We start from the raw sequence: 20,076 nt of genomic DNA on the forward strand, positions 1-20,076 counted from the left end.
GCTACAGTACCAGAGTCCCTTACAGCGATTATTTTATTTTTATAAAATCTTTTATACCTGAAACCTGATACTTTGGCAGGAGGAGAATTCAACTGGTTTAAGTAGTATCATTTTCATCATCTTATTCATCATTCTTCTTATCACTTTAGTTCTCTATTCTCTTATATATGCACAATCTAGAGGTAATTTTTAATATTGTCTAGAGCTTTTTACATTTTTAACAGTTTTACAAAATAGCAACCAAGGATTTTAATGGATAAGACAATTGCCGATAAAATGATGTACATCCAAAGACGTCCAAGCGGGGGTGCTGTAGGCACCCCCAAAATTTTTTTCATTTTATCCCCCCCCATTTAAAATTTACCCCTACCCTGGGGGTATATATTTAATAAAATTTAATTTACCCCCCCAAAAAAATTTTACCCCGGGGGTAAATTTTGGGGGGGGTAAACTAAATTTACCCCTGCCAACAGATTTTAGAGGGGGTAATTACCCCCCCCCCAAGCAAATTTTACCCCCGGGGTAAAAATTTTGGGGGGGTAAAAAAAATTTGCGGCGCGCTTCGCGCGCCATTTTACCCCCCCCCCATAACGAATTACCCCCCCCTTAAAAAAATTTTACCTCCCCCCCCAAAAAAAGCTTGGACGCCTCTGTGTACATCCCCAATGATGATACTCAAAATTACCCCTTCTGTAGTGTATAATTATCGGTTAAAACGTTTGAACAATCAACTTGATAAATCAACCAATTAAAATTCACTAAAGTCCTCAAAGTTGTTAAGCCATCAAATAAGAAAATGTTATCATAAAATTAGTGTAATAAACAGCCCATTGTCCGAAATTAACAGTAAGATAAGAAGCAAGACTTTTTAACAAAGGCCTTTATATTCTGGGATTTGATTTAGGAAAAAAAATGCCGCTTCGTGCAACTATAACCAACTCTACTCCCTTAGCATCGTTTATAGCATTTTTAAATCCTTCTTCCTCCAACCACCAAAAAAGATAAATGATAAGACAAAGGCCAATAAATTTAGGTACATCCCCAATGATATTACACAAAATTAACCCTACTGTAGATTACAATTAGTGGTTAAAACGTTTTGACACGCAACTTTATAAACCAATTAATCGAAATTTATGAATAGTCCCGCTTTTTTGGGTCAAAAAAGAAACAATATTATAAAACTTTGGGGACTGGTGTAATAAACAGGTGGGGCTTATTGATATTTATTAGATTATAAAACAACGCAATAACGGGAAAACAAGAAAAAACAAAAAAAGGAAAAAAGGATGAAAAAGTAAAAATCTAGGAATTAACAGACAGGTGGGCAAAACAATGTATAGATTTGATAAGAATATGCAATTGGAATCTTCAATAAAAAATTCAGCTGTCTATCTTTTATAGGAGCCGAGAAAATCACGTTTTCCCCTTTTGGTGTCTGACGGACGGAAAGAAGGAGGGACGGACATTTGGAATTATAGAGTAGCTTCGCTACTAAAAATTTATTATTGTTACAGATGTGAATGATACAGAACAAGGAAGAAGGTTAAGACAACTCAGAAACACAAATGAAAAAGTTAAAGAATTTTTTTTCCTTTGGGGGTGGGGGGGGAGGACATTTTTATCTTGGAGCGATTTCTCTCGGTAGGGTTGTGGTACCCTCCCCCAAAATAGTTATAAACCTTCCCAGGACCCATGAAAAGTTAGCCTTTAAAGGAACCATTTGAGTGGTAGACGCGCAGGAGATCCTGTTACTTTAATAAAAGTATATACCTCTAGGCTAGCCAACAGTATTCAAAGAATAAGAGTAATAAGGGGTTATAAAACTCTAATTCCAAGGCTAGCCTAAGAAATTTTATTACAGGATTAAGCCTAATCAACTACAGAATTTTTATATTAAATTTGTAAACCAAATTTTTCTTTTTAAAGAGTATAATATTTTCTTTAAATGTAATTGATTACATTTATATTTATTAACAGTTAATTTTTTAGTTTGCTTCACAGAGTTTTGTACAATATTTTCAGTATTTTGGCCATTCTAATTTCAACTGTAGCATATTTTATATTAAAAAGGTAAGTTTTAATTGGAATGAATTTATCATCAATTTCAAACTTTGAGGATTTCTTAGGTACGACTTCGAAAGCGTACAAACTCTGTAATCGTTACCAGAAAGATTTTTTTGAGTATTGATTCATTACTATTACAACAAGGTACCATCTTATAAGAGAAGCATCTCTATAATGAAGTCCTAAAAATGTAAATATGTCCTTAAATATTATTTTTAAGTAGCTTTGCGACAAATTTACTTACAATTTTGTTTAGACTGATGCATAATTATTTCTGACACTCAACAAGCGTTAATTTTGGTTTGTCCTACTGTTTCAAAGAATCGCTTTTATGGATGTTGTCATCCTTGTTTAATTAGGTTTGATTGGTCACAATGTTCATTTATTATTTTAATTTTTTTATTTAAATATTCAATTACAATGTTGAATATAATCGTTCATTAATCCATTCAAAACCAATATTACATTTTATGCTTATTTATATCTCAAATAATAAATTTATAGTATAGATGTATAACCAGACATCTACCTGGATCCCCTTATTAAAAACCCTTTTCGTCTCCTAGCAAATTACTTTCTGCTCTTTTGTAGCGACTTAGCTGTGTTAATATTCCCGAAGCCATTTGTTATTTTTCAAAACCTAATTGATAGTCGGTACAGGGTCCTTGGGAAGGGGACATACAGTGATTTAATCCCTTCCCCCTCTAATGTTTTACTCTAATTTTCAAAAAACAAATTTAATAATAAATCCACTAACTATTTAGGGTATCTGAAGAGAATGAGATGCAGACTATTTTAAGTCTTCTAAATAAATCTATCTACTTCGGATTCTTCATGTTTACACTTTCATATGTAAGTTTTGACACATTTTTTAAAGCGAAGCTATTCTATAATTTGGGTAGGTCCTTCCATACGTCCGTAACTGTTAGAAGCAGCTTATAATGTCTAATAAAACATGACATCATACAATACAAATGACAAATGATAGGTCAGTATACATTTTAACATTGGTCGATAACAATATATCCTGGCCATCATTGGTCATTTTTTATTAGTCGCGATAAGCTGCTTCTAACTATTAGCTCTATTTGTTAATTTAGACATTTTAGAATATCTACAAGAGTCATTGCTTGTTTGTCCTTCCTTCTGATTTTAGAGGTTTTCACTTATGAATGGGGTCGATCATGGTTACCAGCCCCCACAGACTAAATTTCACTTCAACTGATCGAAATGTGTGTTGGGGGGGAGTGGGGGATTGCGATTTATTGTACGTAGGTCTCCATGAATTTAGCGAAGCTACTCTATATTTTGCTTTTGTCTGTCAGTCAGTCTTTCTGTAATGTTTTTGGAGAAATGTGAATTTCTAGCCTCCTTTGAAGATAGACTGCTGAGAATTTTAATGAAAATTTGTAGTACATATGGACATCCAATTTATACATTGCTTTATCCGTTTTATGCTTCGCTGCTCATTGATGTTGTCATCCTTGTTTATTTTAGCATTTGTTGATGTTGATACGTGTGAATTATGGACCCCTTCCAGCAGTGCTTGTTTACATTTTGTTTGGAATAAACGCCTGGACTTTCAACATAAATATTCTTCTTCTAGTATCGCATTCCATATGCAGGACTGGTACTTATGCAGAGGTATAAGATTTTTTTCACGTGTGACTTCATTTCCCCCGGATTAACACCAGTTCTGTGCCATACCTATAAATCATAATAATTTCTTAAAACATCAGGAAATGTAATTTTTATAACATAAACCACTAAATTTTTGAAAATAGGACCATAAACACTAAAGATATGGGGAAATTTGTAAAAAATATTAAATAACCAAAACCCTGCTAAAAGGCCATGAATGTTTTCTTTAAACGAGGGGAAATTTAACTTTGTATTCTATCATCTAATTCATTTTTTTAAACTTTACCATAAACACCAAAGTTATGGGGGGAAATGTGAAAAAAGAATAGAAAATAGCCAATTACCAAAAGCAATCCGACCGCCGTAGATGTTGTTTATGCTCCTTAATAATGAAAATTATGTCCAAAAGTTTTAGCGTTTTAGGAAAATGGAGAAAATCACGTTCCCTCTATCCCTGCCTTGCGGACAGACGGACATTTGGAATTATAGAGTAGCTTCGCTACTAAAACCTGCTAAATGAATAATTTATTTTTAAGGTAACAAACTTCCTGCTAACAGAACCCAAGAAAGAGATGTGGTTGATAATTGTGAAAATTTCTGCTGCCACAGGATTCATCATACCTCTCATTTCAAATCTGGTTGGCGCGGCATTAGGTGGTAAATATTACATGGTGCTTTCCCCCAAAAGTGTCTATTCGAGCAAAGAAAATCCCTTCTTCTTATAGTGCAGTAAATTGTTAAATAATGGTGAAGGGAGTTAGTTTTCCGTTGGTTTTGGTTAGGTTATATTAGGTATTGGCCCGAAGGTTTGAGGCCCCGAGGGGTTAGGACAATCTTTATTGGGTTAGGCAAGAAAAAGATATTCCTTCCTTTGTTTACAATTTATTTTAAAAACTATATAGTAATAACAAAATTACTTTAGAGCTCTAAAAATATAACTTTTTGTTATTTTCTATCCCTACTGATTCCTTAAACAATTAGAAATTAAAAAGAATATTAGTAGAATAGAAAATAAACTAGAAATATCAAGAACAGAATAAAGTACATTGTAAAGTATTGATTTTTTTACTGAAAAGAAAATATTTTTTTTATTAGGAAACAGAGATGAATTTCTCAGGGATAAGGGATAGGAAACCTGGCCATTAATTAGGTCCCGGCCTAGATTCTAAAAGGATATTGCAACTATTATTAATTACTATCAAACTGGCGGACGCTCCCAAGTAGCTATAGCTCTAAACCAATAAGAATCGGCCTGTTTTTGTCAACCAATCACCAATTGGGGGAAGTTTAAGAAGCAGACAATCTTAGAAAAAATAATGATTCGTCTGCTATTAAAAAATAAATATAAATGGTGTTAGATCACATTAGCTTAATCTGCTTAGAGTTAAAAAAAAAAATAGAAAAAACAAAAATAACGGGATTATTTTTTAGGAAGTGCGTAGCTAAGAATATTCAATTGGCACACAGTGCAAATGAAGGTGCTTTGACTTTTGTGTCAGAACCTAAATTGGGACATAGTGCATTTCATTACCCTAGGTTAGGTAACTTCATTTCACTTTTCAATAAAATCTAAAATGCAGCGGTTTTTCAGAAAATTATATTTGAAAATTTCAAGTTCAATTTTCACCCACTAGGAGTTACCGCATAATCATGACAAGAAAAGCAAAGATTATTTATTTAAAATTTTGAACAACTTTGCTTTTATAAAGTTCTTCATAAAACCACTCCTGAAGTGAGTTAATTAATGTTCATTTTTGTCAATTGCTTTGCTAAGGTCACGGAAATTCAGCCTTAAATAAATCATATATAGAGAGGTTTTATAACTGACTTTATAAAAGCAAAGTTGTTCAAAATTTTAATTAAATAATCTTTGTTTTTCTTGTCATGATTATGCGGTAACTCCTAGTGGGTGAAAATTGAACTTGAAATTTTTAAATCTAATTTTCTGAAAAACGGCTGCATTTTAGATTTTATTGAAAAGTGAAATGAAGTTACCTAACCTAGGGTAATGAAATGCACTATGTCACAACTTAGGTTCTGACACTAAAGTCAAAGCACCTTTGAAGGCACTGTGGGCAGTTTATAAATGAAGTGTTGTATTTCAAATTTTAAAAATTCTATACAGAATGGATAAAACACATTAACCTTAATTTTTGTACTATTAGTCAATTTGTACACAGTACAAATCTATAATTACCTAATAGTATCCATAGAAGTTGATAGAATGTTACCCATTGCTTATTTATTAATTTATTCATTTTCGATTTTAATTAGCAATGATATTTTCAAATAAAATGTTTACTCATAAATAAAATTAAAAATAACACAACCTAAAATCTGTCAGCGACAAACCCAATGATAGCTTTCTGAAAAATTCAAATTACTAGAGTAAAAGATAAAAATAATTATGGGAGAAAAAAAATCAAAACATAATTTTAACAAACGCCATTTATATATTGGGTAAAAAAGATATATTTTTACTTGAGGCTAGCTACCTGAATTTATTCTATTATCTTCTTTGAACTTATTTAGCTATTTCATTATTCTAGTTGATAGTTGTCAATACTAACTACTGCAGCATCCCGAAACTGGTTTTTTAGGCCTAGTTGGAAAATAGGCCTGGAATAATATTTTCTTACGTTTCCCATCCCTTATCCCTGGAATTTCTGAACTTGATGATCGAAGAATATCCAGAAAAAACTGCTGTAGTAAACCATACCAAACCGTATATAAGACATGTTTTCATTATACTAAGCAGTGTGATTATAATCAGCTGCCAGGTTTATATACAATATCATAGAGGCCTATTCAAATGTTGCAGCATCACTATCAAATACATTTTCACAACTGTAATTCTTTTCGCCATATTGGCATCGTTTATTATTATTAAGTTTTATTATAACCAAAGCTCGAGCAAACTATTGCATATTTATACAGTAGCCTTTGCTTTTCATTTTATAAATATTGGTTACTTTATAAAAGAGCATAGAGACACAACTCCAATGTCTCTGTTTTATCTAAGAATATTGAAAAAGTATTTATGTCCTGAAAATCGAGTTACTGCCACTGAATGTAGCACTACTGTATCTTAATTGTATCCTATTGTACAAAGTAGTAAGGATTTTTTTGTATGTAGCTTAAGATTTTAATAACTACTGAACTGATTGATTTCTCAATTTAAGGGAAGTTTCACATTGGTCCTGGCATGGTTTTAGGCTATTTTCCTGCCCCTTCTAACACAGAGCTCCCTGATACTACGGGTGCAGCTGTAGTCCTTATAATAAAGTAACATGATCTCTGTCTGTCTGTAGCGAAGGATCTCGGTAACCGCTAAACCGATTTTGTTCTGCTTTACAGGGTAGCTTCTCATAGGTCCTGGAAAGGTTTAAAACTATTTTGGGGAAGGGTACCACCTACCTCCTAATAAAAATCGACCACAGAAAAAAAAATCCGCTCCACTAAAAAATTTTAATCTTTCTTTTGAAATATAAAATAAATAATGGATTATCGAATTCAGTACCCCCCACTACCCTCCTCAAGTGCCAATAGAGGCCTCTAGGGCGCGTAGCCGCGAGTATAAAATATAAAACCAATGACTTTTTTTTAGGGCTTGGCAGATGCAAATTCACGTGTAATAATTACCGGAAAGAGCTAACTAAAGAAAAACTTCGCTTACAAAAAAGGCTTAGGATACTTAGGATGCATAGCTTCTGTATAAGTCGTCTATTTCGGTCTGTCTATAAAGCTTATGTGTATTTGGATTTATCTCTTATTATTATTAAATACAAAAAGTGCGAGCATACAAAAGAATATCCTATTTGTCAAACTGACAAGGATGACAACATCCATAAAAGCGAAGCTCTAAAATCAGAAGAAAGGACAAACGAACAATAACTATTGTAAAGTGTCAGAATTTAATAGACTGAAAATTAATTTGTAAGTCTAAACTAAATGTACATATATTTGTTGTAAAATTGAGTAATTACAGGATGCAGTGAAGGGACATACAATACTTTTATTTTCAGCAATTCATTATTTGTATTTTTGTATTTTAGATGCCTCGCTTAAAATATTGTAATTTGTTGTTCTAGAATTAAATCATTATTCCAAATATACGATGAAAAAATAATTATATCATACAAAAAGTGTTTTGTCCAAGAAAGTTAAAATATAGCATGTTTTCAATAAACGTATGAACTTTCTGGTAACGAATATAGACTGAGTTGCTACGCTTCCTAAATCGTATCCAACTGTTAAAGGAATCATCATACAAAGTTTGGTAATGATAAGACAATTCTAACTAAAAAGCTAATTGTTGCCAATGGACAGACTGTTTTTAGTTCTCTTCCTTTTAAAGACGACAATAATACGAATCATCGGATATAGTCCCTTTCGTAACTTTAGGATATAGTCCCTTTCGTAACATCGCACCTTATGGGGCGATTCTTCGTAGCTTTTCTCCTATTTCTAGACCCTGCGAGGAACTCTAAGCCTGCGGGGCCAATTACCTATCCCTGTGGGTCAATCACCTAACCCAATATAACCTAACCTAACCTAAACTAACCTATAAAAATCCATTTTAAAAATACGACAAATCGCCTCTTATGGGGCGATGTTACGAAAGGGACTATTCCTATTCCCGAATAATCTAATAAAGCAATACCATATTTATCATTTTAAAAATTAGGATCACAATAAGAAAACGAAGGAGCGGGTTTCGCCGAATTTTCACAGCACTATTTCTTCTATTTCTAGCTTAACCCTGCAGGCCTAATTTTCTAACTCAAATGGGCAATCATGAACATTTACCTTACTTTACCTAAAAAAAACTTTAAAAGGCTACTGTGAAAATACGACGAAAACTGCTACATCGTTTTCTTTCCATAAGCTAAAATTTAAAAGGATTGAATTAAGCAAGGACAAGTAATCATCAAATAATGTAGACTTTAAAGAAAAATGGTCGAGCTACAAATGTTCATATAGACATTCTTACATTTTAAAACTGCGAATCAATATGAAAGTTTTAACAATGAATATTATTGTATTGTCAAAATCCGCCAAATAACCAAAAAAAAACAGTCATTTTACTTAATTTAGGGGGTAGAGGGATAGTCGAATATACGAATATGTTTAATCTACTAAAGGTTAATTTTATTATATTTTAATATAAGTTTTTAAATTTATGTATATAGAATAGTTTTGTAAAATAAAAAATGATAATAAAATAATTGTTGAATTGCATTATTTCTTCTTTCTTTATACTATACTAGCGGCTACGCCCCTAGAGGCCTCTAGTGGACCTTTAAATGTTCGGTTTTTTTGTTCAAGTCTCTACGATACCTAGCAATGTTGCGTAGAAGTCTCTATACTTAAAATAAAAATTTCGATTTATTGTGATTTCTCTTGGGAGGGTTGTGGTACCCTCCCCCATAATAGTTATAAACCTTCCCAGGACTTATGAGAAGCTACCCTGTTAAAGAGAACCCGATCGGTTCAGCGGTTATCGAGATCCTTTGGTACAGACAGACACACAGACAAACACACATATTGTCACATTATTATAAGGATTCCCTATAATTTTAAACCAATTAAAAATATTTCATTAATAATAATTTTTGAGCTTCATCTAAACCTTAAAATTTAGCCATTTTCTGTTCTATCTAATAGCTCTGGTTTTAAAGGAGAATCAGAAAATGGTTCTAAACTACAAAAAAAAAATTGTAAATAAATATTGAACCTAAAGCTATCACGAGACCTATTGAGAGCTTCTCTTAAATAGAAAACTCAAGTATTTAGCTTGTAGTTTTAGAACCTTAATATCTATAATACAAAGTAGAACGAAGTCTGTCCGTCTGTTCCTTAAGATCTCAGTAACCACTGAAGAGATTGGATTCTACTCTTCAGGGAATATACCTATTGGTCCTGTGGTGGTTTTAGGCTATTTTCTTGGGGGATGGGACACCCCAAACCCCCCACCCCCCCCCCAAAAAAAAAATAATAGAATAATAAGTGTTATGGTCATATTTATACATGTTTAACAACGGTTAAAAATAAGTTGATAAATGTATTTCTATCAAAATCAACTTAAGAGCTTTAGGTTTGTACTTAATTTTATAAATGTATTTTATTATTTTATTAATGTATTGGAAAAGTATAATATAATATAATATAAATGGTGGAAATTCCAACACGACTAGAGCTTCAATGTGGTTAAACTTTCAAATGGGAATAACACAGGGATGTGGGGGATAAGTTCTAATTGATATTATAAATGTATTTTAGTATTTTATAAATGTATTGGAAAAGTATAATATAATATAATATAAATGGTGGAAATTCCAACACGACTAGAGCTTCGATGTGGTTAAACTTTCAAATGGGAATAACACAGGATGTGGGGGATAAGTTCTAATTGATATCATAAATGTATTTTAGTATTTTATAAATGTATTGGAAAAGTATAATATAATATAAATGGTGGAAATTTCAACACGACTAGAGCTTCAATGTGGTTAAACTTTCAAATGGGAATAACACAGGGATGTGGGGGATAAGTTCTAATTGATATTATAAATGTATTTTAGTATTTTATAAATGTATTGGAAAAGTATAATATAATATAAATGGTGGAAATTTCAACACGACTAGAGCTTCAATGTGGTTAAACTTTCAAATGGGAATAACACAGGGATGTGGGGGATAAGTTCTAATTGATATTATAAATGTATTTTAGTATTTTATAAATGTATTGGAAAAGTATAATATAATATAAATGGTGGAAATTTCAACACGACTAGAGCTTCAATGTGGTTAAACTTTCAAATGGGAATAACACAGGGATGTGGGGGATAAGTTCTAATTGATATTATAAATGTAATTTAGTATTTTATTAATGTATTGGAAAAGTATAATATAATGTAATATAAATGGTGGAAATTCCAACACGACTAGAGCTTCAATGTGGTTAAACTTTCAAATGGGAATAACACAGGGATGTGGGGGATAAGTTCTAATTGATATTATAAATGTATTTTAGTATTTTATAAATGTATTGGAAAAGTATAACATAATATAATATAATATAAATGGTGGAAATTCCAACACGACTAGAGCTTCAATGTGGTTAAACTTTTAAATGGAAATAACACAGGGATGTGGGGGATAAGTTCTAATTGATATTATAAATGTATTTTAGTATTTTATAAATGTATTGGAAAAGTATAATATAATATAATATAATATAAATGGTGGAAATTCCAACACGACTAGAGCTTCAATGTGGTTAAACTTTCAAATAGGAATAGTACAGGGATGTGGGGGATAGGTTATAATTGTATTTCAAGTCAAGTATTGCTTCGAAACAGATTTATATCCGCTGGATTAGAACCAGATGAACTAGATAAAGAATAATGTAAAGCATCGTATTACAGTCAATTATCTACAAATCATAAGATAAATACCAGTGTAATTATTCGGGACTAACAAGCCTGGTTTTAATCCTTTAATTTTTCATTTTCATATCCGCGGAAAGTTGTCTATAATACGATGCGTTGAATAACTATTATCTTTTTATGAAACATTTAATTTTGGTAGGGAAGTTTCAATTGACTAACAAATGCTTTGCTAATATAAAAAAATCATCAAATACTTTTTAGAGCAAGCAAGGACGTGAACACTTTTTATTCTTTTGATGTTGGGAGGGGGGGGGGGGGAGGTAATAATAACTTAGATTGTTAGTGTAGGTTTACTTAATAAACTTACTATAGTGCACTATGATTTCGTGTTTTTGTTTCAGCCACCTGGCTGATTAAGCCGGCTGAAGGAAAACATAGTGTAAAAAATAACGGTTTTTGGGAGAATTTAAAGTTTATCTTGGACGACATTGATTTAGATACTAATTTGTATGAGAATGTATTTCCTCTAATTCCTGTATCAATTCCATTTCTGCTCAAAATGATATTTGCAATAATAAATGTTGAATTCAGAATATTAGATCATAGTACCATGTTTGCAAATACTTACGTTCAAAGATATTTATTGCATCGTATTATAAACAGCTTTTCGTGGATATTATTTATTGGCTTTACAACTTTAATTGAATTTTGATTCGTTGGTTCATTATGCTAAGAATGTTTAAACGTTTCAACCACTAATTGAAATCTAAAGAAGGGTTAATTTTGTGTACCAACACTGGGAAATGGACATCAATTTATCGGGCATTGTATTATCCCTTTAGGTACCTGTCTTTTTGTCTTTGTCAATATAGATAAAGATATCTTTTTACTTAAATTTTAAATTGGTTTGTATATAGATCTTAAGGACAACAAAAAGATAATTGTATTTTTTAAAAACTCTAAATATTCTTTGCATCATTCTTAACTAGACAATGTATAGAGTTATTAGAGTTTTAACAGAGACAATTTTGTTCATTATAAGTATATCATAAAAACAAGGAAGACAACATCCAGAGAAGTGAAGCTTTAAAATGGAAGGACAACCGAACATTAACACTTGTAGAGTGTCAGAACTGAATAAGCAGAATATTTATGCATAAGTCTACAGTAAATTGAAAGTAAATTTGTTTCAAAACTGCCTAAATACATGATACTGTTTAAGGATATAATTTTTAGGACTTGATTATCGAGATGCTTAGCTCATAACATTATAACTTTTTGTAATAGGAATCAGTATAGCAAAAATCAAACAATTTAAATAATAACCACGTATATTCTATTTCAATTTTTCTAAATGTTGAACATTTTACCAATGTCCATTTAAGTCTCTAAAAAGTAATTTGTTTGCTTTTTACTGAGTTAGAAGAGGGAAGGGTCAGTTTTGCACCAGTATCCCCATCCAAGTGATGGATTGGTGGATGCTTCATACAGGGTCCAGGTATTTCAGGAAGGGAGGGGACATTGGTAGGTGTAATATAATAATTTATAATAACGTTTTCTTGTTAGTTTGATTAACACTTTTAGGGACTTTTTGATTGGGTGATTCATTAAGTTGAGTGTCCAAACTTTTCAACTACTAAATGTAATCTACAAAAGAGGTAATTTTGTGTATCACAATTGGGGAGGTACTTAGATTTATTGTCCATAGTCTTATCCCTTTAGATCCATGAGGTATTCCAAACTATAACAGAGAATAATAACAACCATAAAAGCGAAGCTCATCATATCAGATAAAGTGACAAACGAACCGTAAAATTAAAAAGCAATCAGGAAACAAAACTTTATTTAATAGCAAAAATTGTATGTTTATCTGTAAAATTGCATAATCTTTATATTCGAGGCAATTGTCTGTATTATGATGCTATACATGATTTTTGGGTATAGTCCTTTCCACGACATCCCTCCATAAGGAGCGATTCTTCGTATTTTTAAAATGGCTTTTTATAGGTTATTTTAGGTTAGGTTAGGTTATATTGTGTTAGGTGATTGCCCCACAGGGTTAGGTAATTGGCCCCGCAGGGTTAGAGCCCCCCGCAGGGGCTAGAAATAGGAGAAAAGCTACTGTGAAAAATACGAAGAATCGCTCCTTATGGAGGGATGTTGTGGAAAGGACTATACCCTGATTTTTTTTAGTAAGGCTGAGAACCAGTATTAATCCAGTGGTTATTAACCTGTTTCGAAGCCATAGTGTAATGTTATTTTGTTTCTGACGGACACAATATATCATAAAACCTTCGCTCTGAAAAATAATAAGTGTTTCTTTTATTTTGTTTGTGTATTGCGTTTGCGTTTGTGTGTGTAAAAATCTGCAGTATATTCAGGGAGGGAGGGGACATTGGGCTGTTTTTACACGAGTCCCAAAAGTTTTATAATAACGTTTTATTATTCTATGTCCTAACAACTTTAGGGACTTTGGATTTTGATTGGTTTGTTCATTATTTTGAGTGTCCAAACGTTTCAACCACTAATTGTAATCTACAGAGATGGTAATTTTGTGTATCATCATATGTGATGACATTAATTTATTGTCTATTGTCTTATCCCTTGAGATCCCTGAGAATATTTTACAAAGTTTTCTGGGCACAAAAAGAATAATTGAATTTGTAAAATTATCATTCTTTTCTTTACAAAAGGTGTCATATTGTAATGTATTTTCCAGTTTGGCTTAATATCCACTGGAATTGGACTGGTTCTCAGCAATATTGAAAAATAATGTATAGCATCGTATTACAAACAATTTTCCACGAATATTAAAGTAAAAATCATAAGATTGATACTGTTTTGATATTACGGTTCAATAATCTTATAAAATTGATAACTATTAGGAAATTCATTCATTCTTTTTATAAGGTGTCATATTGTTATGTACTTCAGGAAATTCTTAGACAAACAAGGATATTCATGTCCACAAAAACATCTTATTTTTCTACATTAATTCATATGTAAAAGTAACAGCAGGTCTTGTTATCCTTTACATTCGAGCTTCTTATGGGTTTAGATAAGGTTCAGAACTGTTTTGGGAAGATTATTATTAATCCTCCCTTTAAAAATTACCCCCTATTACATATAGAGTGGTTTAAAAACAAAAAAAAACACTAAAACAAATCAAAAGCATAAAAACACTTCAAAAACATAAGATATTACAGATTGTTTCAGAAGTGGCTTGCAAACAATTAATAACTTTATTGCGTCACACTTTTATGCACATATATATGTATTGTGTACTGTGCACACATGCACACACACACATGCACGCCAGGGATCTAAAGGGATAAGACAATGGCCGCTAAATTGATGTACATCCACTATGATGATACACAAAATTGCCTTTTCTGTAGATTACAATTAGTGGTTGAAAAATCCAATAAAAACTCAATATTAGTCCCTAAAGTTGTTAGGCAAACAAATAAGAAAAAGTTATTATAAAACTTTGGGGACTAGTGTCCATAAAGAGCCCAATGTCCCCTCCCTCCCATGAACACATCATGCACACAATAACAAAATATAAACAAATTTCTATATTTTGTCTTTTCTGCAAACTTTGTTCCTCTCAGATAATGTTGAACAATTTGAATAATGTGAAAACTTTGAGCATGCATTTGAAAATGTGAGCCCAAGGCAAGGCAAGGGCGTTAGCATGGGGTGCATGAGTGGTAACAATGGCCCTTCTATAAACATTTACATGTGACTTATTTAGGAAACATTTTGATAGGAGGCAATACAAAATTTTCCAGAATGGCTTCGAAACTGATTAATAAGCGGTGGATTAAAACTAGATATCATCCATATTGCAAAATTATGTGTAGCATCAAATTACAGTCAATTTTCAACGAATATTAAATTGAAAATTATATAACTAATAAAAAGTTTTGTTAGCCCGAACCTTCAGTCCCTTGGGGCTAACAAAACTGATTCTAATCTTATTATTTTTCATTTTTATATCCGTGAAAAGCTGTCAATAATACGATTTTATAAATAATTATTCTAAATTTAATACCAACCTACCTTTTTAACCTTGCTCTAAAAATCAAATTGGGTTTTTATACTTCCAATCACCTTGTATTGTGAAAAGTTTTTTCAAAATGTTTTCGGGGGGACTGATTACAATTTGTACAAGTTCTCTAGGCCAAAATCCTGTGTATGCCGTAGGCACAAGGTTTCTAAATTTGATAATTTATGATTTAATCATTTCTGCGGAAAACTTTGTCACAATGTGTGTTAAGTGTGAACAGATTTCCAAGTATGGCTTTAAAACTGATTCTTATCCGCTGGATTAAAACTGGTTCTAGGCCATACTGAAAAACCATTTTTATCATCGTATTAAAGACTATTTTTCACAAATATTAAAATAAAATAAATTATGAAATTATTAGCCAGGGCCTCGAGCCTCTCGGGGTTAACAAAACATGTTTTAATCTTTAATTTTACAGTTTAATATCCGGGGAAAGCTGTCTATAATACGTTGTAATATAATATATTCACAAATATATGTAAATTCATATTTAATATTTCTAAAATATCCTTAAATTAAAATTTGTAGAGCATATCTAATTGAAAGATAATGTGATTTGATTTGGAGTTTGAGAAAACAATCGATTAATTGTTACTTGGATGTTGCACCAAATTTTCATAAACTACAATAAAGTGAAAATACAGGAAGGAAAGGCACAACGTGCTGTTTATCACACTAGTTTTATAATAAATAACATTTTATTTGTTGGCTTAACAACATTGGGGACTTTTATTGAATTTTAATTTGATGGTTCATTCTGTTGAGTGTTCAAATGTTTCAAAAGAAGAGGGAGTTTTAAGTATCATTATTGGGGATGTATAATAATATATCGGCCATTGTCTTATCGCTTTAGATCCCTGCCTAGTAGAAATACGCACACTGCAAAAGTTAATATAACTCAGTCAAAATACTTAAGAAGTTCGAAAATGTTTTCTTTCTCTGGCAAATGAAAATTCATGCAAATATGTTAAAATGGATATATTATATTTGGATGTTGCATCAGAGTTATCTGTACTCCGATAAAGTGATGCTTGCAGCTGTCTAAAATAACGATACCCTCCAATCCACCCCCTTTACTCTATCCCCTTCCCTACTACTCGATGAACGAACTGACCAATAAATGAAATAACATTATGAAGACAAATATTCCCCTATCAACATATCCACATATATCCAATATCCTCTGTATAAACGATACATGCATAGATTGTTGTTGCTTCGCTAGTTTTGGATACCCTTGTTCTTGAATAATATCACTTTCTCTCACTCTCTCTTCTATAAGAATCAAAACGAAAAGATATTAGAATTGGTTGGGTAAATCCAATGAAAAAGCTGTTTCTATATATTTCTCTTTTTATTTCATCCTTATGATAAAGTAACAGGATCTTTGTCTATCTAACTGTACCGATATGGTTCTCCTATACAATAGTGCTTTGTATAAGTCCTGGGAAGGTTTATAACTATTTGGGGGGAGGGTACCATCAACCTCAGAACAAAACATGAACCTACCCTAAATGTAAAGATATCTATAATACAGAGTAGAATGATGTATGTTTGTCCGTCTGTCCATCCGTCTGTCTGTCTATCCATCCGTCCGTCCGTCTGTTCCTTAATATCTTGGTAACCACTGAACCGATTGGATTCTACTCTTAAGGGAATATACCTACTGGTCCTGTGGTGATTTAAGGCTATTTTGTGGGGTGAGAGGACACCCCAAACCCCCAACCCTTCCCCTCAATTTATTTATATTTTTTTGCATATGTTTTGCGAATTCGCTATTTATTCGCGAAAATTGGCGACCCATTCGCAATTTTTGATGTAATAATTCCCACGATAGGCATGTACATAATTTTTTTTTATTACCTCTTGGGGCAATTTCATTGGATGATTTCATGGTTATTATTTTAAAATTAAAGTCTTGTGATAGTCTTTGGTTATTTTTCTATCTTTCCCAATTCCATAGAATAGAGCACCTTAGATGTTAGGGACGCAGTATAACCTAGTATACTCTAAAGACTGATAAACTTCTCGTGCCAATTACCATTTTAGCAAGATTTTCAATTTTGATAGCAAAACTTCATTTCCGTTGACCACTTTTATCAGGTAAGAAGGGAATATTTGGCTGTCATTACACTAGTCCCCAAAGTTTTAGGATAACATTTTCTTATCCGCTTACTTTGGGGAAATTAATTGAATTTTGATTGGTTGGTTCATTAAATTTCAACTGTAATCTACAGAAGGGGTAATTTTGTGTATTATCATTGGGGTTATACATGAATTAGGTGACAGTTGTCTTATCCCTTTAGATCCCTAACTTTTATAACATGACAGCAGACATAAGTGAAAGCTATGGAAAAGAAAACGTGCCTGTATAAAGTAAAAGACATAATAAAGTTTATATTTCCTTAATTCGGCCCGTACGTATGTGCGTCCGTAACGGATAGCTTTTTAAATCTTGAAATTGTCCTTTGATTCCTATAACAGTTAGATACTCTATATTCGTTTAAATAATAAGATTATAGGAAAACAATGAACATTATTTCAGATATAGAAAAATTAGAATGATAGAACAAAATTCCAGCTATTATAATAGGTACTTATTATTCCATGTTTGTTTTTATTATAAGAACTTGGTTTACAACTGATAAAACACGGCAGCAATTAAATTAAAAGATAAAAGTAGGGCTCGGCAGCCGGGCATAAGCCACGTGTAAGACGTAGTGAAATCATTTATAAAACCTTATATGGCAATCAAAAGTTTCAGAAAAATTTCTTCTAAAGTGCAGATTTGAATCACAACGCACTTCAATAATAAGATTTGTGTATTTGAACACAATAATTGTAGTAGAATGAGTACTCTTGTGATGTGGCTGCTAGATCTACCTAATTTCACGGCTTAAAATTTTTATAGCTGTAAACAGCTAACAGTTTCACAGATTAATTCATGAAACTATATCTTGCCAAATTCCTATATCTTAAGCGAAGCTTTTCTATAATTAGGGTCTCTACGTCTCATTAAAGCTTGTTGATTTATTTGATTGAGCACTTTATATTTTACCTTTTATATTTTTAAATCATCATGCAAAGTTTGTAATCCTTCGGACAATTATAACATGTCTAAAAATGTCTAAAAAAATAAAAGCAGTGTCACAAAATTGTAAGTCTGGATTTTAAATAAAAATCAGTTTAAAATTGTTGAACCTCTGGTTTTCTACCAAAACAAATTGAATCGGTGATAAATTTTATGTTGGAACTACCCGTGGGAATAATTCTATATACAGGGTGCGAGGGATAACCTCATAATGGATATAAAAACGTGGATGTAGTGTCAGTGGCATTTTTTTGTCAATTTCAGTTCCTAACTTGTAGCTGGACAAAGTGTCTAAAAAAATCAGCCTTGTGACGTCATAAAAATAAAGAATTATCAATCTCTTTTTTAGGAGTTTTCTTTCCCACTTCTCCTCTAATCTCCCTTAATTTTTATGACGTCACATGGCTGATTTTGTGGACACTTTGTCCAGCTACCCTAATAAGGACCTCACTAATTGGTCAGTTCGTTCGTCCAGTATGGGATGGGGAGTATCGTTATTTTAGCCGGCTGCGAGTATCACTTTAAAGAGGTAAATAAAAACCTGATACATCATCCAAGTAATAATTGATTCCGAATACATATATGAATACTATGCTTTTAATCAAACGTTTTGGTTAAGTCAAGCCTACAAATTTGTCGTCAAATTAGGTTGCTAACATGGATATCATTTATTAGTCAGTTCATTCATCCAGTAAAAAGGGATATTATGATGAGAAGGGGTGGATTTTAGGCAGCTGGGAGTATTACTTTATTAGATTACATGGAAATCTGGTGTAACATTCAAGTAATTATATATAGGTTTCCGAGTAAGAGAATTTTCGTTAAAACATTTATAACAACACAACATTGACAGGGATATAAAGGGATAAGGCAATGGCCGATATATTGAACTACATACAAAATGTGGATACACAAACTAACCTCTCCTGAAGACTACACCTAGTGGTCACTTTGAAGCAAACAAATAAGCTACCTCATTATAAAACTTTGAGGACTAGTGTAATAAACAGCCCAATATCCCCACCCTCTCTGTTAATACATGTAAAACAACACAACATTGCGCACCCAATTTTGCCTGTATGCTTCCCAGCAAAGTTTGATAAAACTTTCTAAACTTATTTGATTATAAAATATGAACATAATCGATTTATTATTACTTGGATGTTGGACCACATTTCAATGTACTCTAAAAAGTAATAACTGACTCGCAGCTGGCTAAAATAATCACATTTACCCAATCATCTCCCCTCCTACTGGATGAACAAACTGACCAGTAAATTAGGCTTATATTGTCAATATATCCACAAATACAATATATCCATTGAAACAAAAGTTATGAATGTGATTGTTTAATATTTTGTTTTTAACTAATTTTGTAGTGGAAATGTGTCAGTTTTTACCTACATGTAACTTAATTTTCTTGACGTGATGTCAGTGAAAGTGATAAAAAGTGAAATATAAATTAATAAAATGAAAACTTTTTTGTATTAATTCTATGGTTCATATTGGTAATACACAATGATCTAGAGTGATAAGAAAATGGCCGAAAATCATCCCCGATTATGATAAATAAATCCTTTTGTAGATTACAATTAGTGGTTGACACTCAACATAATGAACCAACCAATAAAATTCCCCAAAATTGTTAATCCAATGAATAAGGAAACGTTATTATAAAACTTTGGAGACTAGAGTAATAAACAGCCCAATCGAATTGCTGGTAAGTTTTAAAATATTGAATTTGATTTGGCAATCATCTCGCTGAAGCTAACATCAAAAAGAAATAACTGGGTATCTTAATTTTAGTAGTT

Source organism: Acartia tonsa, chromosome 2, assembly GCF_053477335.1.
Source record: "Acartia tonsa isolate MP-2025a chromosome 2, ASM5347733v1, whole genome shotgun sequence".
Classification (NCBI taxonomy): domain Eukaryota; kingdom Metazoa; phylum Arthropoda; class Copepoda; order Calanoida; family Acartiidae; genus Acartia; species Acartia tonsa.